Below are 12,158 nucleotides of genomic sequence, written 5' to 3'. Positions count from 1 at the left end.
ACGAAACACAATTCGTCGCTCAAAGTGACTTTGCGCGACGAAAATTAAAATTCGTCGCTAAAAGTCTTACGCGACTAAATTTTGCGCAACGAAACACAAATCGTCGCACAAAGCCACTTTGTGCGACAAACCTTTGCACGACGACAAAACATCGTCCCTCAAAGTAACTTTGCGCGACGAAACAATAAAATTCGGTGCACAAAGTCTTGCGCGACGAAGTGTGGTTCGTCTCGTAAAGTCTTTACAAAAATAAAGAAAATAAAAAAATTATTTGTAAAAATCTTTGCATGACTTTGCACGACGAAACAATAAAATTCGGTGCACAAAGTCTTGCGCGACGAAATGTGTTTCGTCTCGCAAAGTCTTTACAAAAATAAATAAAATAATTTTTTTTATAAAAATCTTTGCATCACTTTGCGCGACGAATTTATAAACTTCGTCTCGCAAAGTCTTTACAAAAAAAAATAAAAAAAATTATTTTGTTAGAAAAATATAATATTTTAAATGTATTATATTTTAAGTTGACGATCAAATTGGTTCATTGTATTCATATAGGGTCAAGTAGTGTAGCTGTAAAAAATAATCAAAATCGAAATTGAAATAACCGTTAAATCATGATTTTTCGTTTATAACCGTTGAAAAGTTTTGTCCTATTACTTGATCTCTGAATGTTTATTTTTTCCGATTTTTGGCGTATATGATCTCGAAGTATAAACAAACAAGTTTGACAGTTGGATCTTTGAAACTAGTTTCGTAGAATGTGTATGCCATCAAAACAATATATTCACTAACAATTAAGAGTTTATTTATACTTTCATTAAATACAACATAAGATTTTGTGGTATCCACTAGTGTAAATATTTTAAATTGAAGATCAAATTGAGTCATTGTATTCATATAGGTTCAAGGAGTGTAGCTGTAAAAAATCATCAAAATCGGAGTTAAAATAACCGTTAAATCGTGATTTTTGTTTATAACCATTGAAAACTTTTGTCCCATTACGTGATCTCTGAATATTTATTTTTTCCGATTTTTACGGTATACGATCTCGAAGTATAAGGAAACAAGTTTGACGGTTGGATCGTTGAAACTAGTTTCATAGAATACATATGCCATCAAAACAATATATTCACAAACAATTAAGAGTTTATTTATACTTTCATTAAATATAACATAAGATTTTGTGGTATCCACTAGTGTAAATATTTTAAATTGATGATCGAATGCAGTCATTATATTCATATAGGGTCAAGGAGTGTAGCTGTAAAAAATCATCAAAATCAGAGTTGAAATAACCGTTAAATCGTGATTTTTCGTTTATAACCGTCGAAAAGTTTTGTCCTATTACTTAATCTCTGAAAGTTTATTTTTTCCGATTTTTGGCGTATATGATCTCGAAGTGTAAACAAACAAGTTTGACGGTTGGATCGTTGAGTAGCTTTAAATTTGTTTATTTTGTACGTATAACACTTAAGAAATTGAATAGTATATATATTTATTAGTAGGTTTAAATTTTTTTTATGACTTTGCGCGACCAATATAATAATTCGTCGCGCAAAGTATACTCTAAAAATTTGGGCGGGTAAAAAAACTGCGAATTTTTTTTTAAATTTTTTTTACGACTTTGCGCGACAAATATTTAGGAGTTCGTCGCGCAAAGTATACTCTAAAAATTTGGCGAGTACCAAAAATGGGAATTTAAAAAAAAAAAAATTACAACTTTGCGGGACGAATATATAATTCGTCGCGTAAAGTTTTGCGGGACGAATATATAATTCATCGCGCAAATTTTTGCGGGACCAATATATAGTCGTTCGTCGCGCAAAGTATACCCGAAAAATTTGGGCGGGTACCAAAAATGTGAAATTTTTTTAAAATTTTTTTTCCAACTTTGCGCGACCAATATATAGTAGTTCGTCGCGCAAAGTATACTCTAAAAATTTGGCGGGAACCAAATATGGGAATTTTAAAAAAAAAAAATTACGACTTTGCGGGACCAATATATAGCCATTCGTCGCGCAAAGTATAACCGAAAAATTTGGGCGGGTACCAACAATGGGAAGCGGGAATATTGTGGTCGCGCAAAACTTTGAGCGACCAAAATTTCTTAGCGCAAAACCCTAAAAATTTGGGCGCGCACCAAAAATGAGAATTTTTTTTTAAAAAATTTTTCGAAACTTTGCGCGACCAACATATTGTTTCGTCGCGCAAAGTGATACGGTTTTTAAAACCAAAATAACACCTCCACCATTTTCTCAATGTCTTCTACTCTTACCTCTCCTCTCTCTTTCCTTCTCCCCAAATCCTACCCTTTCTCTCACACTCACTCCTCTCACTTAATCTCTCATCTCTCTCTTCACTATCTCTCACTCTCACTCACTCTCTTATCTCTCTTTTCATCATCTCTCACTCTCACTCACTCTTTCATCTCTCTCTCACTATCTTCTCTATTCTCTCACACACACGTCTCCCTCTCATTCGCACTCACTCAAAATCTTGCCAAAAGGTATATTCTCTCTAAACTTTAATTTTTTTTTCTTCATTAATATGTGTTTTTGGAGTTAGTTTTGAGTTTATGCCAATTTTTTGTTATTTTGTTGTTATTTGAAAATATTTGTTTTTTTTGTGGGGAATCGTCGAGACTTTGATGGCTAAAGTTGAGGATTTGGACGCTATCGAGACATATCCTTTGCCACTACCACCACAATAGGCTTGTAGATTTTATTATTGTAGTTTGTTAATTTATGTGTACATTTTGAATATTATATATATTGGATAATTTGACCACTATTTTTCATATGTAATTTTATTTTGAATATGTCAATTTAAATTAAAGTAATTAAAAAAAATAAAATCATACAATTAAATTAAATTTAAAAAGTAAAAATTTGAAAAATTAATATAATGAAATTGATATAAGAGAAATAATAAAACAAAGTGTCAAAAACCTTGGGTGACAAAATATTTCGTCGCGCAAACTATTAAACTAGTTTATTTTAATTTAAACTTTTAAAAAAACAAAAATTTTAAAAAATTGAATATTTCGTCGCGCAAAGATTTGCGCGACATTAGGATTCGTTGCGCAAAGTGTATTTGCGCGACGTTATCTTTCGTCGTGCAAAATAATATTATTCATCGCGCAAAGTAATTAATATTCGTCGCGCAAAGTTGATAGTATTCGTCGCGCAAAGTAGTTATAATTCGTCGCGCAAAGTATCTTTGAGGGACGTTAGTATTCGTCGCACAAAGTTGTTATAGTTCGTCGTGCAAAGTAACTTTGCGCGACAAAAAATAATTTTCGTCTCGCAAAACCTTTCTTTACGATCTTTGCGCGACAGAACTTGCGCGACCAAAATTTCGTCGCTCAAACTTTGCGCGACGAAATTGTACTTTGCGCAACAAAATTATTTCGTCGCGCAAAGTGTTTTTTGTAGTAGTTGCGGTTGTTGGGAAGATATTGGTCCCCCTTGGCTGGAGCAGGTGCTAGAGAGCGATAGGATGCAAACTTAATAGTGCTTTCTTGTTTTCCTCTGTTGTTAATTTAGAGGTGATGTGGTACTCTTTTTCTTTGACCGGATTTTCCTTCTTTGGGGGTTTTATATCGCAAGGTTTTAATGAGGCCACTCTTAGCCCTCCGTTTCACCAATTGATTCTATTGGGTGTAAAGCCACTTTTACATCTCCTTTTACACTTCCGAGAGATGCAAATGTCATTTTTGCTCCAATGAGTTGGATGCAAATTCAAAGATATAAATTCAGTTTTCTTGTATTAATATTTTTTTTTTGTTAAATTTTTTTTATGTTAATTTTTTTGTGTTGATTTTGTGTGTGTTAGGTTTAATTATTTTTTCTAAACAAATCGACCTAAAAATTTTAAAATTTTGATTAGATATAATTTCATTAAGTATGATGTAAATAAAATTAATCTAAACCGTCAAATTTTTCCACTCCTAATATCGTTTGTATAAAGAAAAAACAAACAAGATTTAAGTGTCCATTTACAGCTACTTATTTATAGCAATTATGTCTCGAAATTGTGCCTTGATTATTCAATCATAGGAAAGGAGGACCAGTACTTCCATCAATTTTTTAATTCAGTTATGACAATGGCTCGAATCAGGGGTGGGTATATGTCATTACCATCCCCATCCCCATTAAGCTTTTTTTCCCCTATCCCACCTTCATACCCGCAATATTCATGTCGGGGATTCACCATCCCCACTTTCTTTGGGGAATGGGGTTCCCCAACCAGCCCCATTACAGAAGAAAAAATCAATATAAAAGCACTTTGTTGAAAAGAAAAAGAAATAGGACTAGTGCAAGATAATGAATATATATATATATATAACTATTGGCTACCATAGACATGTTGTAACTTGTTAAGTATCTCCCGTTCGGACGGGACTAGGACCTATAAGAATAAAAAATAGGCTTTTTAACTAGTTGGGCGGAAGATTGTTTAACTCAAATGAATAATCAGAGAAGGGAAGAAGAGGATGATTGAAAGATAGAATTGGAACAAATCAAAATAAAATTTAATTAAAGCATAAATGCATAAAATTCTTAATTCTAGGATACCATGAATAAAAGAATAATGAATCATTAAAAAATATATTTTTTATTTTATTTTTTATTTTTTTTATTTTAAAGAATGAAAATAAAATTAACTCTGAAATTAGAATGTGAAGGACTATGAAAATATGAACTCAGAAATATGGCTCAAAACTTATTTAACTTTATTAAACTAGTGAAGTTTGAAAAACAATGTAAAGACTTACAGAAATCTTAGTTCCTAGTGAAAGCAATGTCCTATGTTGCACCGACACTCCAAACTGCTGGAGTGTCGGAGTGTCGGACACGCCGACACGCCGACACGGCTCCGACACGCCTCCGACACGCGTTGGACACGGTCAACGGCTGGGACACGGTCAAGACACGCCGCCGACACGGTCAAGACACGACTCCGACACGGTCAAGACACGGCAGGGACCAGATTAAAATTTTAAAAATAAAAATTGGGGTCTAAACGTGATTTTTGAAACTTTAGTGGACTGATTTGAAATATTTTTAAAAACATGGGTTAAAAGTGGAAAAAGACTTTTTTAAACCTAAATGAATCCCACATTTTTCCCTTTGTTTTCAAATTCTTTTTTTATGTTCTCTATCTCTATTTTCTTTTCTTATCTCCCTTTTCATAGTAGTAGAAGAGTTGAATTTGGTGGTGAGGTGAAGATTATTTCATCTTTCTTTTTTTTGAAGAGAAACAAAACAAGAAGGACGATTCTTTCTTGCAAATCGTGACCAAGAAGGACGATTCCTTCTTGCAAACTCAAGTTAGGCTTCACAGATTTTTAATTTTGTTTCTCTGTTGTGTTTTTTGTGTGTGGGTATTTTGTATGATTGTATCTGTTTGGAGCTTTTTTTATTTTTAATAAAAGTCTTGTTATTAGTTGTTGAGTATATTTGAATTTGTTTTATTAATTGGGTATTAGACTATTAGACATAATGAATGTGAACCATGTTTTATTTTGTTTCTCTGTTTTGATGTGTTTTGTATCTTTGTATGATTTTATCTGTATTTGGTTTTTTATTTTTAATAAAAGTCTTGTTTCTCTGTCTTGAAATATTGAGAATTAATTATTATTTTAATTGCCGTGTCCTAGCCGTGTCCGTGTCCTACTTTTTTGAGATTTTCCGTGTCGCCGTGTCGCATTCCCGTGTCCCCGTATCCGTGTCCGTGCAACATAGGCAATGTCACGCAGGACACTCACACTCTCACTCTTACAACACTCGAGCAATGCCACGAAGGACACTCACGCTCCTAAGCTAATCTAATGTTGTCTCAGATCTAGAATCCTGAGAGAACTTTGAAAACTGAAAGAAATTACAATGCTTACTAAATCAAGCTTGAAGATACAACTGACTCGGGACTTCTATTTAAAGACTTGGCACATGAGAAAAGACAAAATAACTTTTGAAATTACTTCTACTTTAACTCGGGTGAAAAACTTTAGCTTCTGCTTTAACTTTCGCTTTTGCTTTAACTTTGGAGTAATTGCTTTAACTCAGGGCATCTTTGCTTTCGGCCGCTTTTCTGGAGACTTAGTCTTCATTGAGATCATAGGGGTCTTGACTGTCGGGGACAGAGTCTGACCATCTTGGCTTAGGCTTTTGACTGAAAGGTTGACTAGGCATCTGGCTTGAGGAGGATTCGGATTTTGGACTGGCATCGTCATCATCTTCATCCTGCATCTGGGAGACCTGGGCAAGGAGCTGTTCTGCTAACTCCGTTAACTCTTTTTTAGATTTTCCTTTGAGGGAAGCATTTGAACTGGAAGGAGAGGCATCTTTGACTGGATTAACTGGCATTTGAAGAGGTGGAAACTTTGCATTGACTTGATGGATAATATTATCTATGATGACTTTGTCCCACCATTTAACTGCAAAATGACGGCTTAGAATCCTAGTGTCCCAATTAATTTGATAATTCCATTTCATGATCCAGGGCATTTTGTATTTGGCTGCGAAATGAAGAAGCGTAGGAAAGAACTTTTCTAGCTTAGTTAACTGGTGTTTTTGACCAAAATAATTAATTGTAGGTTGGAGACTAACTGGAATGATTTCCCAAATGGGGCCGTGGATATTCCACCATTGGAGAAACCAGCATGGGAACTCAGCTTTGAATTTAGCATCAAAATTAAGGAACCATGAATGACTGAAATCAGGGTGCTAATGAAAGAAAATTGTGTACCAAGCATCAATATAATCACCATAATTATAAGTAAGGCCTGATTGAAGAGGTAACTGGTCATAGGCATTTTTGCTCCAATTTTCTGGCTTAATAACTTGGCGTATGTAAAGAGAATGAAAAATTGTGGCTTTTGTGACTTTGTCTTGGATGGGCTTAATATCGATAGACTGAGTTTCATAAAGAATGTCCCTATAAAACTTAATTGACTTTGAAGGATGACTCGGAAAATAATGGAAATTGGGAGGAAAGAATTTCTGGGCTATTTTGGCTGGCTCGCTTAGTGCTTCAAGATAAGGCTCAACAACAAAAAGATGACTATGGCTTCTGGCATAATAATTGGATCTTCTGACTGGGCTTTGGCTCTGAGAGGGCATAGGAGAATTAACTACAAAAGGATCATACTGAGAAACTAAAGCTGATTGGTAATTAGGGCGTAAAGAAGGTTGGCTCAGAGGATTAAACCTGTTATTAACTGGAATTGGGGCATAACCTGGGAATGGCACAAGTTAGGAAGAGGACTCTTGCTTTACTGGTATAGGCATCAAGGTAGCTGGGTGTTGCGTCGATTCAGCTGCACCAAAATGGATTCAACTGCATCCTCAACTTGTGATACTCGCAAGTGCACGAGCCGTTTGGTAATATAGCATATGTAAGTGCGAGGTCGATCCCACGAGGATTGGTGATTGAATGATCCAATTCATTTCCCCTACACAAAACAGAAATGAAAAAGAAAAGAAATAAAACAAGAAAAAAAAGAAATAACTCAAGCAAATAAGTTCTCAAGTTCAATTAGATTAACGGATTGATTCTAGCTAAAGTATGATTAAGCCATGGTGTTTGGTCATAACCTTGTGTTCCTAATTCCCTAATTTGATCATTTGTTGTCTAACCTAAAATTAAGCATTAGGAACCCATTAAGCATAGAAGAACAATTTAAACAACCAAGCATGTATCTAATCCCTGTTGTCGAATGTCCATCCATACTCTTCCTATTCATAGTTCAATTCGAATTAAAGCATGGTGTCTACTCTTAATTCAAACCAAGATAGCTAACATGCAAGCCTAAATGGTGATCAATCATTCAAACTAGCATATTAACTTATAAGCATAATGAATAAGAACAAAAGCCATAATTGAAACTTGGAAACTAATTAAACTTGAATACTTAAGAAAGAATGTACATTACAAATAAAATTAAAGTAGAACTTGAAAACTTGAAGGAAAATTTAGTAAAATCATTTTGTTACAACAATTGACAACTTGAAAGGAAACTAAGAGAATTTGAGGGAGAGAAGGGAAGGGAGCTCTAGAGAAGTGTTTGAGAGCTCCCCCCCTTGGGGTTTATTTTGAAGCTTGAAGACTTCTCTATTTATAGGGCTAAGAGGGAGGAACATCATGATGAATTCCAACACCACAATTCCTCTTTTAATACAACCCATAACTCTCACTTCATCTTGTCTATGTTAGTGTGGTTGGAATCAATTCCATCTCATACTTATTTTGCTGCTCTTGAAGCTTTCTTCACATGGGTTTTCAAAGGTGTTCAATTGTGGCTGCCTTTTGCTTCCAACTCATGTGGTTTTCTTTTTATTGCTGAAAAGAAATGATTCTTCTGAACCAGACTTGGTGTAGGAAGGCCAGAGGTTTCAAAACGTGTCCAATGGGGCTCAAATTTGGATATGTTATACTAGACACCCATTGGAACATATTTTATGAAGAAAGTATTCACATCGGAGCAGTAGAAGTATGCGTTTTGGGCCTTGCAAGTTGGCTGCCGAATAGAGACTGGAATTGACTTCATTTCATTTCATTTCTTTCTTTTTGCTTCACATGCATGCACATGCTTCTCTTTAATAGCTCCAGCATGTACCAACTTGCTCCTTTAGACTTTCATAGCTGGAATGCCTCCCTACTTCACTCATTATGTTGGGTACAAAGTCAGTTATGGCTAAAAGCTGGCAGCTGCAAATCCTCCTGAGCAGGGTTCAGTGTTGGACGGGCTAAGGACTCCAGATATGTTCAATTGGGATGAAATTCGGATATGTTATAGTACACACCCATTGGAACAACTTTCATGAAGATCTTCACCTCATCCGAGCCCCAGAGCATGCTGATCCAAGGCCAAGAAGTTGACCTACGAAACTGGGCTGGCAAGGGTTTGTAGCCAAAATTAGTTTGTCTTTAAGCTCTTCTTCCATTCACCCAAATCAGGCCTTAACATGCATGGATTGCATCATTTCCTATCCAAAGCCATCATTGTTACCTAAAGCTCAATGAACTGAAAGATAAACACAAAAATGATTAAAAGCACAAGTTTAACTCAAAGACATAACCAAATCATAAGCTATAGAAGGGTACAAAATGATATACAATTATGAACCAATCACTGGGAGGACTCTGGCTTGACTTGGGCTTGGTTTGCTCGGATGAGCATACTGCATTTTTTGCTTTTCTTTTTCTTTTTCTTTGCTGGACATGGCTCTGCTTGTTTGTCTTGCAGGAACTCTCTTGTAAGAAAATCAGGAATACTGTTTTCACTACCTCTCAAATATTCTAACTCAAAATAAAAAAACACTCAAAATGGCCTGCCATTGTGCAAAAATTTGCTTACTAGCTATATTTTTAACATCTTTTTCTAAAACATGCTTTGCTGACTTGCAATCGACTCTAACTAAAAACTTTTGATTTAATAAATCATCTTCAAATTTGCTTATGCATAATACAATAGATAAAATCTCTTTTTTAATAGTACTATAATTAACTTGAGATTGGCTCCAAACTCCGGAATGAAAACGAACAATTTGCTCAGGGGACTCAGGGTTAACTCTTTGCTTTAGAATAGCACCATAACCTGTTTTAGAGGCATCTGTTTCAACAATTTTAAAGGCATTTATTGAAGGAATACCTAAGCATAGAAGTGACTTAACATGAGCCTTGACTTGTTTAACTATTTCTGTATGACTCGGAGTCTAGGCAGGAGGATTGCTCTGGAGACGATCAAGCAGGGGCTTACATAACTTTCTTAGATTTTGATAGAAATCAGAGACATAATTCAAAGATCCTAAAAGAGTTGATGCCTATATTTAGGGTTTAGGTCCTAACTTTAAACCCTAAACCCTAAAGATCCTAACTTTAAGCTAACTACGCATATTAAGACAGTAGAACAAGTCTATGCCTTAGGAAAAGAACATGAAACATGTCAGTTACTTAATCTTGAGTCGATTAAGAAACATAGGAAAGAAGGTAATAATTTTCTGCATGTAGGTTTGGTTCTAGTCGCAGTTAAACCCTTAACTAAGTTAGGTCTTAATGCAGCAATTCTTTTAAGTTTAAGAGATGCTAGATTTAATGATTTCGAAGATGGAGTTTTAGGAATTATTGAGTCAAGCTTAAGTCATGGTCCAGCTCATTTTGATTGTTTTCCAGATTTCATAGTAAGCCTAAGTGATCCTCATATATTAAAAGTTTTAACTTTAAATATTAAAACGCATGGTTATAATATTTTACCAGGTAGTCAACCTCTAGCTTTAATTTATAGAATTTATTACAAAGTCACAGGTACAAATATGAATTTTCAAGCCCTTAGCAAAAGCCCAAAGAATCAAACGCTTTTAATTCAGAGTCATACGTCCAATGCTAATATCACAGTTCCCAAAATGATTAGATGGTTCGATATAAAGTTACCTCCAAATTGGTTTTTAACAACTGAATGCCCCCCCTAAGCCGGTTCAACGTAGTCTAAACGATTTAGATTACATTCAACCTTATTTAGATGGTACAGTTAAAATTGGTTTTGATAGGCCAGTTAAATCCACAGTCCAATTAGAACAATTACCGACGCCTAGTCAGTCTTTTAAGATTCCTGCTAGACATTCGTCAGCTGAGTCATCCTCAATTACAGAACGAGATTTATAAGCCGATAAAGCCCTAATTGATCTAAAAATTAATGAATTTAGAAAACAGTAGCAAGTAGTTCAACCAAAATACGGAAAGGCCCCTACTACCCCTCCTGAGCCAATTCAACCAGAATCACCAACTCGTACAGATTTTGAAGGTTCCACCTTTGATGTTTGTGATGCCCAGTTAAGAGTTCTTAGTAAGCCATTTAAAATTCATTGGTCTAAGTTAGATGCCCATTTCCAGGCCCCTGAAAATGCCGAAAGAAAAGCCAAGTATCATGATTCCTTCCCCAAAGCTCAGAGAAAAGAAATTTTCAATGAGTGGAAAGAATATCTAAAAGCAACCAGGTCTAAGTCACCTTATCTTGATTACGTAGAAAGCAAGTACATAAGTCAAAAGCTAGTTACTTTAACCCAGGAAAAGTGGGAAAAAGCCGACAATACCAAAGTCACCAGTAGTCACCCCCTAGTTGAAACAATAGTAATTAGTCACAAGAATGCCAAAGTTGTAGCCAGCCCTTACAAAGTTGCTGAGTCAAAAGATGATCAGGTTAAGAAAATCATAGAACAAAATAATTATGCCAACACAAGCCTAATAGTCATAGGTAAACAGTTAGACAAAATAGAAACAAAAGTTGATAAGTTAACTCCCAGTGAAGTCACCGTTAAGCCTAAGAAAGAAAAGCCTTTAGTTAAATTCCAAGAGTTAAAACCAGAGTCTTCCCTTAAAATCAGTCCAACAATGAAGAAAATAGAAGAAATGTTTAGGGAATTAACCCCAGTTAAGCCTAAACCAAATAAGGATAAAGAAAAAGGAAAAGAAGAAGAAACCTCAGTTAAAGTTTTACAATTTGAAGTTAATTCTGATAGTGAGTCAATTATGTCTTTAGATTCTGTTTCTAGTCAAGAGTCAGAAACTAGTAATATTTCTAAAATCGAGCAAGCCTTTAGTAACCTCCAAGTTAACCAAGATGCCCAGAGTCTTAAAGTTAGCCGTTTAACAGGTAAAGTTAACCCCACAAGCCTTACCAAAAATTGGTATCCTAAGCCTACGCCCCCAGATGTCCAATTTGAGGAAAGAACCCAGAGTCAGTTCTCGGTGTCTTTTGATAAGCTATACAAGTGGAATATCGATGGCTTGTCCGAACAGGAGATACTTAACAAGTTACAACATATGTCTATGGAAGCCAATAGTTATGCCACTAATCACCAGTTAAGACAGTCAGAAATAGTTTCCCTTTTAGAAACAGGTTTCACAGGAACACTACATTTCTGGTGGGATAAACATCTCACTGAAGATGCCAAGTTAAGAATAATCCATGCCTTTAAAACTAATGAAGAAGGTTACCCTATTTTAGATGAAAGAGTAGGAACAAGTATAGAAGATGGATTCAATGTCCTTTTATATACAATAATTGAGCATTTTATTGGTACGCCTAGTAGTACAACAGCTAGAATTCATGATCAGTTAAGTAATCTTAGATGCCCTAATCTAAGTGATTTTAGATG

The sequence above is a fragment of the Prunus avium genome, chromosome 8 (genome assembly GCF_965620075.1).
Source record: "Prunus avium chromosome 8, drPruAviu1.hap1.1, whole genome shotgun sequence".
Lineage (NCBI taxonomy): Eukaryota > Viridiplantae > Streptophyta > Magnoliopsida > Rosales > Rosaceae > Prunus > Prunus avium.
This window is presented reverse-complemented; position numbering follows the sequence as displayed.